This window comes from Bombyx mori, chromosome 23 (genome assembly GCF_030269925.1).
Source record: "Bombyx mori chromosome 23, ASM3026992v2".
Lineage (NCBI taxonomy): Eukaryota > Metazoa > Arthropoda > Insecta > Lepidoptera > Bombycidae > Bombyx > Bombyx mori.
The window spans coordinates 15,900,937-15,912,968 of NC_085129.1; the positions used below are offsets into that span (position 1 = coordinate 15,900,937).

The 12,032-nt window shown below is 40.6% G+C and overlaps 1 protein-coding gene across 3 annotated transcripts in view; it reads left to right on the plus strand.

Annotated features, from left to right (window-relative positions):
- The window catches only part of LOC101737222 (scavenger receptor class B member 1), a 68,173-nt gene that overhangs the window by 39,234 nt on the left and 16,907 nt on the right, over positions 1–12,032 (plus strand). The gene's annotated exons all lie outside the window — the stretch shown is intronic.

Below are 12,032 nucleotides of genomic sequence, written 5' to 3' on the forward strand. Positions count from 1 at the left end.
TGGTTGTCGATGATCCCGATCTCAGGGTTCGCTTAGAAACTTCAAATGAGCTTTGAAAGAGAGTCGTAAACGGTAAGCAACAGTTTGGCTGTACTCCGCTCTTGATGATGCTCATGAGCATTAGTGAACACTCTCCATTATATGGAACGTAAGCTCTGCTGCCTCTTAAAGCAATAAATAATAGTTTAAAAAAACTAACAAAATACGCTTCTACAGAAAATCCAACTAAAAAATAGAAAATAAATTTTAATAAATTTGAATTAAAAATAGTGTAAGAAAAAATGATTTTATTGTAAAAAAGCGTGGGATTTGATTACATTGATACATACGTCTGAAGCTAATAAAAGCGTATTAACAAAAAAGAGTGCAATTCGCATGTTCTTGCGGTCATAAAGGTGAAACACCGACTAGGCAGATGATGTTATCACGTTATCGGGCTAGATAAATGAGTGAGGATTCTGGTAACCACTTAATGCTAGAAAAAACACGAGCTCGCCTGCTCATCGAATAGCATTCATTATGTTTATAGATGATGACCGAGCTTCGTTCGGCTTTTTTTTTATAACGCCATCTTGTTGTGTCTTTAAAGCAGCTAGTTGCCCTAAATTAAGAAAAATAGTATTATTATTCGCCAATAGATGTCGGGAAGAGTTGATTATTGAAAACACGAACAAAACAACATTTTCTGAAAATAAATCGTAGCTAGATCGATTTATCGCCCCCGAAATTCCCTGTATACTAAATTTTATGAAAATCGTTGGAGCCCTTTCCGAGATTCAGATTATATATATATACAAGAATTGCTCGTTTAAAGGTATAAGATAAGATTACTTGTCTGCTTTATGAATTTTTCATTATATGTATTTATAATAAAGCAATAAATACAGGTAAAGAAAACCTTAATGCAACAGGATAAATAAACAGCATTATGTAAATTCGTATGTTAAGTTATTAATGGTGTCTTCCGGAACGACCTTATATCACCAGGGTCACGACCAGGGCTCTGAGTCGAGCGGACGAGTTCACGCGTGGTGGTGAACGCTTGCCGGAGCTCACATACATCAGTCTCAACACCACTTTTTCTTTAAACCAAGATATAGGAATGTTCGCCACCCACCACCGAGATCGCGTTATGTAGGGGCTTATAAACACCCCCCTCACTCTCCGTTTTTTTTTCCTACCTAAGCTGAGAGCCTTGTGATGCTATTTCAGCGTAACATTAACTAGTAGACGAGCTCACGGGGCTCTAACCTGACGACGTTGCTAGCACGAACCCTAGCAAGAGCAGTACTTCGCAGAATCTACCGCCGGATCGGAAACGCGACCCACTGAGAAGATCCGGCGAGAAACTCAGTGGGCTGTCTGTGGGTTAATTTACTCGTCAAGCCCTTCGCCGCAAGCGACGGGTTCGACGAGGACGGTGACCGGTGTTTGAGGTACCTAAAAGCACCGTTAGTGGATCGGGAGGATCCGAAATGACGTGTTTTGGGCGACATCGACTGCTTTACATTCTGTCCGCAGGATCGGGAATGTCCCTCTCCCGGAACCCTTACGTAATTAAATAATGGCCTGATAGAACATCTCTTACGACTGCTCTGTGACTATATCGCGCGCGTGCCAGCCCTGCGCATCGGCAACTATGTATCAGAGTAATTTACATAAACTAGTAATTAATACATACATGTTCACTCCAGTTTCTTAGAGACATGCCAATACCGGTGGCAGAATTCAACTAAGCAATCATAACATTTCCAATCAATTCAAGGGAATCGCCTTGTAATCCCAAACGATCTTGCATCTCGCTCACTCTTAACGACACAAAACTGAGTGAGAACGAGATGAACAAGCTTAGGTTTCAAGCAAGTCTTTCATCGGTCCCCCCCCCCCCCCCCCCACATCTGCAATAGCGGATGCCGGCGCCGCCCCGCTGAATACAATAAAATAATTCATCTGTAAAATAGATTTGAATCTTGGCCTACGTGACCTCAGTTTAAGTACGCAGCCACAAGGTCACCGGTCATCACAGATTTCATTCAACCTTTAGTTAAATCATACTCGTGATTTTATAACTAATTTAAGTTAAGGTTGTCTGAAAAGATTGCAAGCCGCGATAAGTGCGTTTAGTGCACCGACACGACGCGCCGAACACCGGTGCGTAGTAGTAGGTAGTAAGTAGTAGATAGTAGTGTTGCTTCAATTCCGAAGACAGTGTATTTTCATATGAAGCATGACCTGACTCAAGAGCCGGGACTCTCTGGAGCAGAGAATTGAAGGTCATCAGTACAGACAGTACGATAAGTTATTGTTTGGAACCTCTGGGTCTACGGAGGGACTCCGGTTCTCTCTGTGCCTCGTACTAGAAGTATATGTTGCATTGGAAGTGGCCTCAGGAGTTGTTTGAGTAGATCCCTCGTTCTCCTTTTAACCATCGTAACTTCTACGACTGGAGCAGAGTTCATTCACTCTACCTAGAGCCACTGCGTCCATCTATGGTGTGTTTCCGGAGATCTTTTTTGCCACGTACTATCCGAAATTAATTCCTCTCCAAGGTGCTTCCTGAGCGCAAAGACGTGTCCTTCTTCGAACGAAGCTTACGAAATCAGCGGCAGACAGCGACTTAGTTGTGTCTCTAGCATTGCTAATGTCTATGGGCGACAGTGGCCATGACCACTAGATGGATCGTGCGCTCGTCTGTATCTACAAAGGCCACACAAAAAGTTCATTCTAAGCTTCACTCAGTTGCTCTACCACCAGACCTTTGTCTGCGTCGACTAGTCTCATAATCTGTTTTCCACAAACCCCCCGAGCAGGAGGAAAGTAGGAAGTATCACAAAAGTAAATATTACTCGTATACATCGAAGAGATCGAAGACAAAGCTTCGCAGCGGCGCGTCCTCCCGCCGGCAAAACACTGGCAGCGGCGCCTTCTGACCATTGAGCGATGATGAGTCATTATTGACCACAACATAACGTTTGAAATTATTAAATTAAAAACAATTTTTTGTACAGAGACCAGGAAGCGTCGGGAACAATAAGACAATAGATGACTAACCCGCCACGAGTCATACAACAGTACTTACTATACACTTGCTCTGCATATGATTTGTTCAGATGAATAGCGGATAGTCAAGTGTTTATGTATTGTTTGCTGGTGATGGTACTGACTGATGGTAGACGACACCGATACAGGAGCAGTACGCGTGCTTCTCGAGTGAGGCTCTAGACCTAGAGACCCATCGAGATTAGAGTCTCTCAGAAATCTCGTAGGTAGCTATTAATTTTTTTTGAGGAAATTCGCTTATCACGCTGTTCCTGCATCGCGGAAGTCGATCGTAAGACTTCCGCGATGGAGGAATGAAATCATCTACAGTCACCTGCAAGTTTCACAGAGAGCAATAGAGATGTAAGGGCGGGCAGTTTTTAAACTGATTTCTATTAATATCTTTGTTTATACACGACTTTAGGTCGTACCAAGGACTTGCTTTGTAACTCAAAAGTTAAAATTAAATGTGTTCCCTCCCTCCCTTCCCGGGCCCCCCGACACGATCACCAAGACTGATCAGTTCCTGACCCCAGACTCGATTGTAAAATTTCCCACATTTTTTACGTCTAATGCTATTCAAAATTTAGTTGTAACGAAGTTTTAGTTGCAATAAAATAATCAAAAAAAATACTAAGCACATTCTAAAAATACAAGTCAGATACATAACGATTATACAATATGATCTAAGTCACATTAGCTGTTTGTTCGTAAACGAATGTATACAATCCTCCTAACGATCATTCTAGTCTGCACCGCGCAGCTTGTGCTCGACGAATGAGTAAATGTCTGGATAAAGCTTAAGAAATCTCCAAACGCTTGAAGGAGGCTACACGTGATGCTAAGGCTGGCTGGTACTTTACACAGAGAGTGAGCCTGGCTGTCCAACGAAGTAACGTAGCCAGTATCTTGGGAACTGTACCTCCTTCAAGCGCATTGGAAGATTTGTTCTTCTGTTTGGTTTGATTTATGTTAAATTATTCGGATAAAAAAAAAAGTTCAATTAATTAAAATATCAAACAATAAAATAAATAAATTAAATAAAAATTAGTTATTTATGTAAAAAAAAAAATTACCTACCTATTCTGATAGCCTTGAGAAGCTATTTCAGCTTCGCTCTAACGTGTGGATGAGCTCACGGGGCTCAAACCGGAGTGTTGTTAATACTGGCCCTAGCAAGAGCAGTGCTTCGCAGAATCTACCATGAGAATCTACCATTAACAAACAATATTTTAAGATTGTTTTAGAGTTTCGTTGTAAATCAATAAAGACACAAAATGAGTGTGAGAGAAGCCGGGGGCGGGTGGCGGCGTGCGAGCGCCACAAACATATCTTTAAGTAAATTTGATTGACACATGATTCGACCTCGGGCATTAAGCTTTGAATATTTTTTACGAATCTATAAACGTATTGAACAGCAGTTTATTGTTAAAAAGGTTTTTCCTAGACGTATTCATTGTGCTATTGTGCTCCAAACAAAGGTTCTGAAGCATCATCATTGATAATTAATGAATGTTGTTTATTAAAGTTTGTGATGTTGTGGCGATGGTCGACAAAGGATGTGGCGGATGGTTTGCTCCTTGTCTCCGTCGCTCCCTCTATTAACTGACAGTCCACCTGATGCTGAGTGGTTCTCGAAGGTTGCAGACAACACAAACATTCCGCTCCAGGCGTAATATGCACTTATTGTGTTAAATGAATGAGGGTATCTGTACTCTTCGGACCCTCGGAGCCGGAGCCGGTGTCCCATCTCGAGTGAGACCTCGGCGCTTGCGGAGACACTTAGTGCAGTCCTCGCTTGACACTTGTGTTGAAGTCGGCGTGGCCTAAAGGATAAGACGTCCGGTGCATTCGTGTTGAGCGATGCACCGGTGTTCGAATCCCAGGCGGGTACCAGTTTTTCAATAATGCGTTTCGGTTTGAAGGGTGGGGCAGCCATTGTAACTATACATGAGACCTTCGAACTTATATCTCAAGGCGTATTTACGTTGTAGATGTCTATGGGCTCCAGTAACCATTTAATACCAGGTAAGCTGTGAGCTCGTCCACCCATCTAAGCAATAAAAACAACAACAAAAAAACACGCATCAGTGATCTCACAGAAATGTGAAAAAAAACCAATCGCGTCGTTCGCTGCCGGTACTACAATAGGTAATTAATCTGATAAATCTCATAATTACGAGCCAGAATAAATATGGACAAAATTCACATCACGGAACTCAAGCAAAGACGAAAAATCTTTAGTTCCGAAAAAAACAAAATAATTTTTGGGGATAATAAGTGACTACAAATTCGAATTGAAAACTGTATTTTGGAAAACTATGTAGAAGATTATTAGCTTTGCTTTTGGTCTGTTAACTGTTTAAACTAACAAGATGGTGCTTAGAGTTTATCAAAGTTATGTAGATATGACCTATTGAGAGCTGGCTGTTTGAGATGAAACTTACACCCGAGGGATGGTCGTCGCCCAGTGTCCCAATTTTGAATCGACTCTCGACCCCGTCTCTTCACTTGTATGAGGCAGTAGCTTTGTCAAAACAAATTGAAATTTATTTACTAAAGAAATCCGGTAGACTCTCAACACCCGTGAGCACTCGTGAGCATTTATGAGTGACATGAGCATCCGTGACTACGTTAATTAACTGCATGTTTCCTTAAAACATAATCTGATAACAAACATGATGACATCTTGTCTTCAAATAGTTACAAATATAAACTACGATTTATTATTGTTATTTTAAATGATGATTATTTTTCAAAGTTTTCCTTGTATACGACAATTAACGTAATTGTATCTCCACGTCGCGTCGCTTGACTCTCACCTCTGACACATAATTCTGTTGTTTAGATTTAATTACACAGAAAATAACATAATCATAAAATAACAACATATTCTAGTAATAACATTATAAAGTAATGCGGCATACAGAAGAACTCTAGTTTATTATTTCCTGTATAATGAAGACACGTGCGTTCTCTCCGCGTGCTGGTAGGGAATCTCCCCGCACACTAAGCGAACATCTTAACATTAACTGACGACATTAAACTCGCGCGCCGGCTAGCGTGTCGTCTCCCAGTTTGTGTTACATTGCGTGCTTTACTATGAAACCTTCCTGAAATATATTCTAAGAGCCCAGGTGAACTCCTGATGAGCTCACGGCCCGTGTAGCGGCTAATGGAACCCATGGACAACTCAGAGGCCATCCCTCGTGAGACAGCTGTAGTTCTAATAATAATTGATTGTCCCTGTCAGGGGTAGAGAGGTCGACTATATCTTTCACAAGTTTGGACGTCGGAGCATAGGCTGTACGCACCTCGACCCCGGGAGACAACCGATACGATGACAATAATTTCCTTCATGAGCGGCTGCACTCGCGAAATAATTTCGCGTTTTTAGTCTGTGTCGGTAATACGTTGTCTATAAATGCGTATCCGCGGTGCTCATTGTAATAGAGCAAGAGCCCGCGACAGCCAGACCTTCGTTATTTTATAAAAGCTGAAAGTTTCTCTGTGTATGTCTCCAACACAGGTAAGAACGACCCGCGATTATAGAGTTCCGATTGTGGTTAGTTGGGCAGGTAACAGGCAGTAAAGGTATATAAAATAGTACCTTAAATTCGTTAAAGTATAAAGGTTGTTTTTTTAATATTTAGTCCAGAATATCTTTAGAAATCATGATATCCGTTGCCGGACACTTTTTCCAGTTGTTACCCCCTGCCAGACACCCTTAAACTTTAATAAATTTTAATTATACTTTCGTTATACTATAAAAGCTATATTTTATATATGTTACTTAGGGACTTATAAAAATATGTTACCCCAAGAGCCGGACAGTTTTAATGGTTCTTACATCTTGCCAGACACATTGAGAGCCCGCTGTAGGTGCGAGCGCGAGGTAGCAACTGTTCAAGCGGGTGTGAGCGGGATAGAGTGCTTAGTCTATTGTGATCTTTTAACCCTACAAGGCACCTAGTTCCATATGTGGAACACTGTCTTTAATCGTTCCTATAGTTATAAAACAAGAAATAGCGTCATCTATTGATATATTGATAGATGCTACAGACATTTAGCAATGTTGTAATACAAAACTTTACCTAAAGATGTCTTTCGTGTTAAAGTTATAGTATACGAAGTGTGAAATTTGAATGAAATTGGAACGTTAGTCGTTTGTTTGAATTCAAAAATATTTAAAAAATAGTTATTGAACAGTTTTGACTCAAAAAAAATACTGTGCTGCAACGAAGTGTATATTTTGCAGAGGTAAGTTGTTTTTTTTATATTACAATAGTAAACGTATTAGTAAATCATATTTTTATGCATGTTCCACATACGGTACGTTGAGCTTTAGTGTCTGTTTTCACTTATACATACATTCCTTAGGATTTTTTAGATTTTATTGCAGATAATGTGCGAAGAAGATTGCGTGATGAAGATATTGAAGGTTTCTGGGATATTACTTCTGGGAGAAGAAGATGGTCAAGATTTTTCTGATGCTGAAAGTGATGATGACATCGAAAAGGTTCAGTCCATCCGAAACTTTTTATCAGAACCACCAGCAACGTGGAAACTTCCTTCTCTCCGCAAATATATCAGTTTTCGTCTCCCGTCAACGAGCTTGTTACGAATATTGAAAATCGTCAGCCAGAAATATCAACCCTCAGCCTAGTACATCAGGAATGATTTCAAGGACAACTACAGGTACCATTACACAATCTCAGGAACCTAGACGGTCATCGACTATGAGTAACGGTCATGGATCTAGAAACCCTTGGCACTGTAACTGTCACTCAAAGAAAAAAAAAGATTTATTTGGAAGAAAACATATTTTCAATCACCCCCTTCTTCATTTACTGGAAACACAAATTTACAGTCACCGATTATAGACTTTGAAATTCCCCTTCAATATTTTTATGGTTTTTTGATGATGCGTTATTTCAGCATATTGTAGAAGAAATGCACAAATTTAGTGTCCAAAAAAATTTTTTCAAAGAAAATGGTACTTGAGGCTATTTTATCATCTTCTTGATGTAACCCTTGTCAATTGCTGGTTATTGTACAGAAGAGTCGGAGAGCAGCAGCATATACCAACCCCAATGAAACAGAAGGACTTCAAATATGAAGTAGGGAAAAGTTTATGCATATGTGGGTTATCAATAAACAAAAAGAGAGGTAGACCAAGTTTATCTGATGAAGTTGAAAACAAAAGACAGAAGCCAAATACATCAATCCTACCTTCGCGTGATGTCAGGCGCGATGGGTTTGAGCTTTTTCCTGTTTGGGGTCAAAAAAGACAATGATGCAAATATCCTGGTTGCAAAGGAAAAGCATTCATATCTTGCGACAAATGTCGCGTAGAGCTTTGCCTCAATAAATGGAACAATTTTTTTAGATCCTTTCATCAATAAACAATTTTATATTAGTTATAAGTATGATTTTGCAATAATATACAAAAGTATAGGTAATAGTCATTTCATTTTGAATAATTTACAATTGAACAAAAAGTACATAGGAAACTTCCAAAACAATTCAATTGTACTAGTTTAGTATACCAAAAAGTATAGTTAAGGCTCAGTGTACCATATGTGGAACTGAAATAAAAAGTTGATTTTTTCGTAAAATATGGTTTTATTTTTATTTTTATATGTTTTCCCTATCTTCTGATCACTAAATACAAACTATATATTTTTTTGATACACAAAAAAAAAATTGAGCCTTGTAGGGTTAAGATATCCAATAAAAAAAATATTTTATTACGTTCATAGCAATATTATAGAAAATAAAAAAGGTTATTTTAATATTATAAAGTACAAACAAAATATTACATGTCAAAGAAAAATATTTAATCGTTCTTATAATTTTCCTCATTGTTGTCGATATTGAACTATCGAGTCGGCCTGAGGGGCCACGAGGGGGGCATAGCCGTATCCGATTTGAGAGTACGAGCTAAGCGGTAGTAAGACCTTTGAGAGGGCGCGAGTCCTTCTAAGAAATCAGACCATCTGGCATCTCGGACTTCGGCGATGCGAGACTTTACATCGCGTTGTAGGGCACGCATTCGAGTACGATTTTTCACTGTAGGATACCTATCGTAGGCACGGATCGAAGCGTTCTTAGCTCTAAGGAGTTCCCTAATATCGTCGGGCAATTTGAAGCGGTGAAGGAAGTCCTCCGCCACAACTTGCTTCGATGACCTATCTAATGTCGAGGTGATGTGTGACGTTACGATGTCTATGGCTTCAGCGGTATCCTGAGGAGACGGGGTAGAGTCCGGGCTAAACGGGAGCGATGGTGGATCAGATTCAGCCAGGCTAATGCCCAGCGTGTGCCAATCCACCACAGTCCTCGTGACGGGAACGGAATCGGGAGCGCGACCGAGCTTCATAATGACGGGGCGGTGGTCTGAATCTAACTCTAAAACTACTTCGATCGAGTGTAAGCGCAGAGTTACGTTTTTTAATAACGCTATGTCGAGTATATCCGGGCGATGCGCGATATTTAGCGGGTAGTGAGTCGGGGTTAGCGGAGCGATGATATCGAAGGCGAGATCATCGACTAACGCGTCGAGCCGCCTGCCATTAGGGGTTGTGGTGTGTGAGTTCCACCTGATGTGTTTACAATTTAGGTCGCCCGCCAGAATGACAGAGCTTCCCATGCCGAGTGGCGCCTCGATATCACTGCTTAGAACGGATAAATCCTATAAACGACAGCTGATGTGCAGTAAAAGATCACAATAGACTAAGCACTCTATCTCGCTCACACCCGCTTGAACAGTTGCTACCTCGCGCTCGCACCTACAGCGGGCTCTCAATGTGTCTGGCAAGATGTAAGAACCATTAAAACTGTCCGGCTCTTGGGGTAACATATTTTTATAAGTCCCTAAGTAACATATATAAAATTTAGCTTTTATAGTATAACGAAAGTATAATTTAAATTTATTAAAGTTTAAGGGTGTCTGGCAGGGGGTAACAACTGGAAAAAGTGTCCGGCAACGGATATCATGATTTCTAAAGATATTCTGGACTAAATATTAAAAAAACAACCTTTATACTTTAACGAATTTAAGGTACTATTTTATATACCTTTACTGCCTGTTACCTGCCCAACTAACCACAATCGGAACTCTATAATCGCGGGTCGTTCTTACCTGTGTTGGAGACATACACAGAGAAACTTTCAGCTTTTATAAAATAACGAAGGTCTGGCTGTCGCGGGCTCTTGGGATATAATCTTTATGTGTATTTTACAAATGTAGTCTCACGTAGTGTGTCCGGGATGGTATTCTCAACTGATGTAGCGATTTTAATGAAACTCGATCCACTGGGTGCAGGGTGGTCCAACTTGAGAGATAAGATAGTTTGTATCTCAATTAATAATCGCAATATTTTTATTGAAATTTTTTTTATATACGACAACTGAAAGTATATTCACACTAACAAACCCCGACTACCTTCATTTAAATGCTTAGTTCTATGAGTGCTTTCTGGGGTTAATTTTCTCCACTCTATCGGCCTTTTCATTGCCTCTAACAACAAAATGGCCTTCAAAGTCCTAAAGTGCTCCAGCATAAATTCAGATTTGAGCGTGTGTCATCAGTACCTTGTGGGAAATTTGGCTTTCGATCTGAATTTAGATGGTGTCTACCAGTAAGTTTCACATCCTCAAAAGTAATCTTCCATTTGCTTTGTAATAAAATCTGCATTACTGATGGTAGGTAGGACCTGTTGTGGGTCCGCACGGGTAGGTACCACCACCCTGCCTATTTCTGCCGTGAAGCAGTAATGCGTTTCGGTTTGAAGGGTGGGGCAGTCGTTGTAACTATACTTGAGACCTTTAGAACTTATATTTGAAGGTGGGTGGTGCATTTAAGTGTTGTGGATGTCTATGGGCTCCAGTAACCACTTAATTACAGGTGGGCTGTGAGCTCGTCCACCCATCTAAGAAATAAAAAAAATTAAAATTTTCAATCAGACGTATCTGCGCACGATTCATTCCATTCATTCATTCCATTCATTCAGCGCTATTAGTTCTAAAGTAGCTTCAACTTGTGGACGCTTCAGTGCTATAAACGTTAAGTAGTGTGTGTTTGCTACAAGTGCTTGTTACTTACATAAATGCGGCAAATTAAACTAAACGATTGGTCGCATGACCTTTACCCTCGTCGCGCACCATTATACCGCATTATATCGTAATGTCTAGTTGCGATGTTTAATTGAATGCAGTTACACGTTCCGAGTGGCGGTACCTCACGTTTTCCTCTTAAATAGGACGGAGTATTTCCTGTTTCTTATTTATTTAGTAAAACAGTTACGCCAGGGTCTGGGTGGATTCTACTTACTTCTCTATGTGAACTAACACAATGCATCATTGATTCGCTTGAAGCGGAGAACACTTTCTATATTTTGTGAAGCAGCAATGTACATGGAGAACTGTACGGACGCTGTTCTTAAGAAACTTCACTATCCCACATTTCTTGAATTAGTTGTTGGCACGATTCAGGCTTTTAGTCGTATTTTATAATATCTATTTGTCGAAATTGTCGCTACTCAATGACGCGACGGTCGTATAATTGCTTTTACCAAGTACAATTAGTAGCTAGGTAGCATGGGTAGCCACACAACTCTCATTTAACATTCATCTCCCTCTGACAAATATTTTGTTTATCAGTTTGTCTGACACCGGACTATCACGCGACAAGCACACGATCGAGTTAAGGGATTTTTATCGCGTTTAAAAGCTCATAATTCGACGTAGGTGCTGTCACCATTACTCACACCCGACTTTACGTCACACACCTCCATCAGTTCGCAAGCTGGCCCCACTCACACTCACACTCGCACTCACACTGGCACTCACACTCCCACTCACACTCGCACTCGCACTCGCACTCGCACACACACTCGCACTCACACACTCGCACACACACACGCACTCACACTCACACTCGCACACACACTCACACTCGCACATACACACACACTCGCACACACACTCGC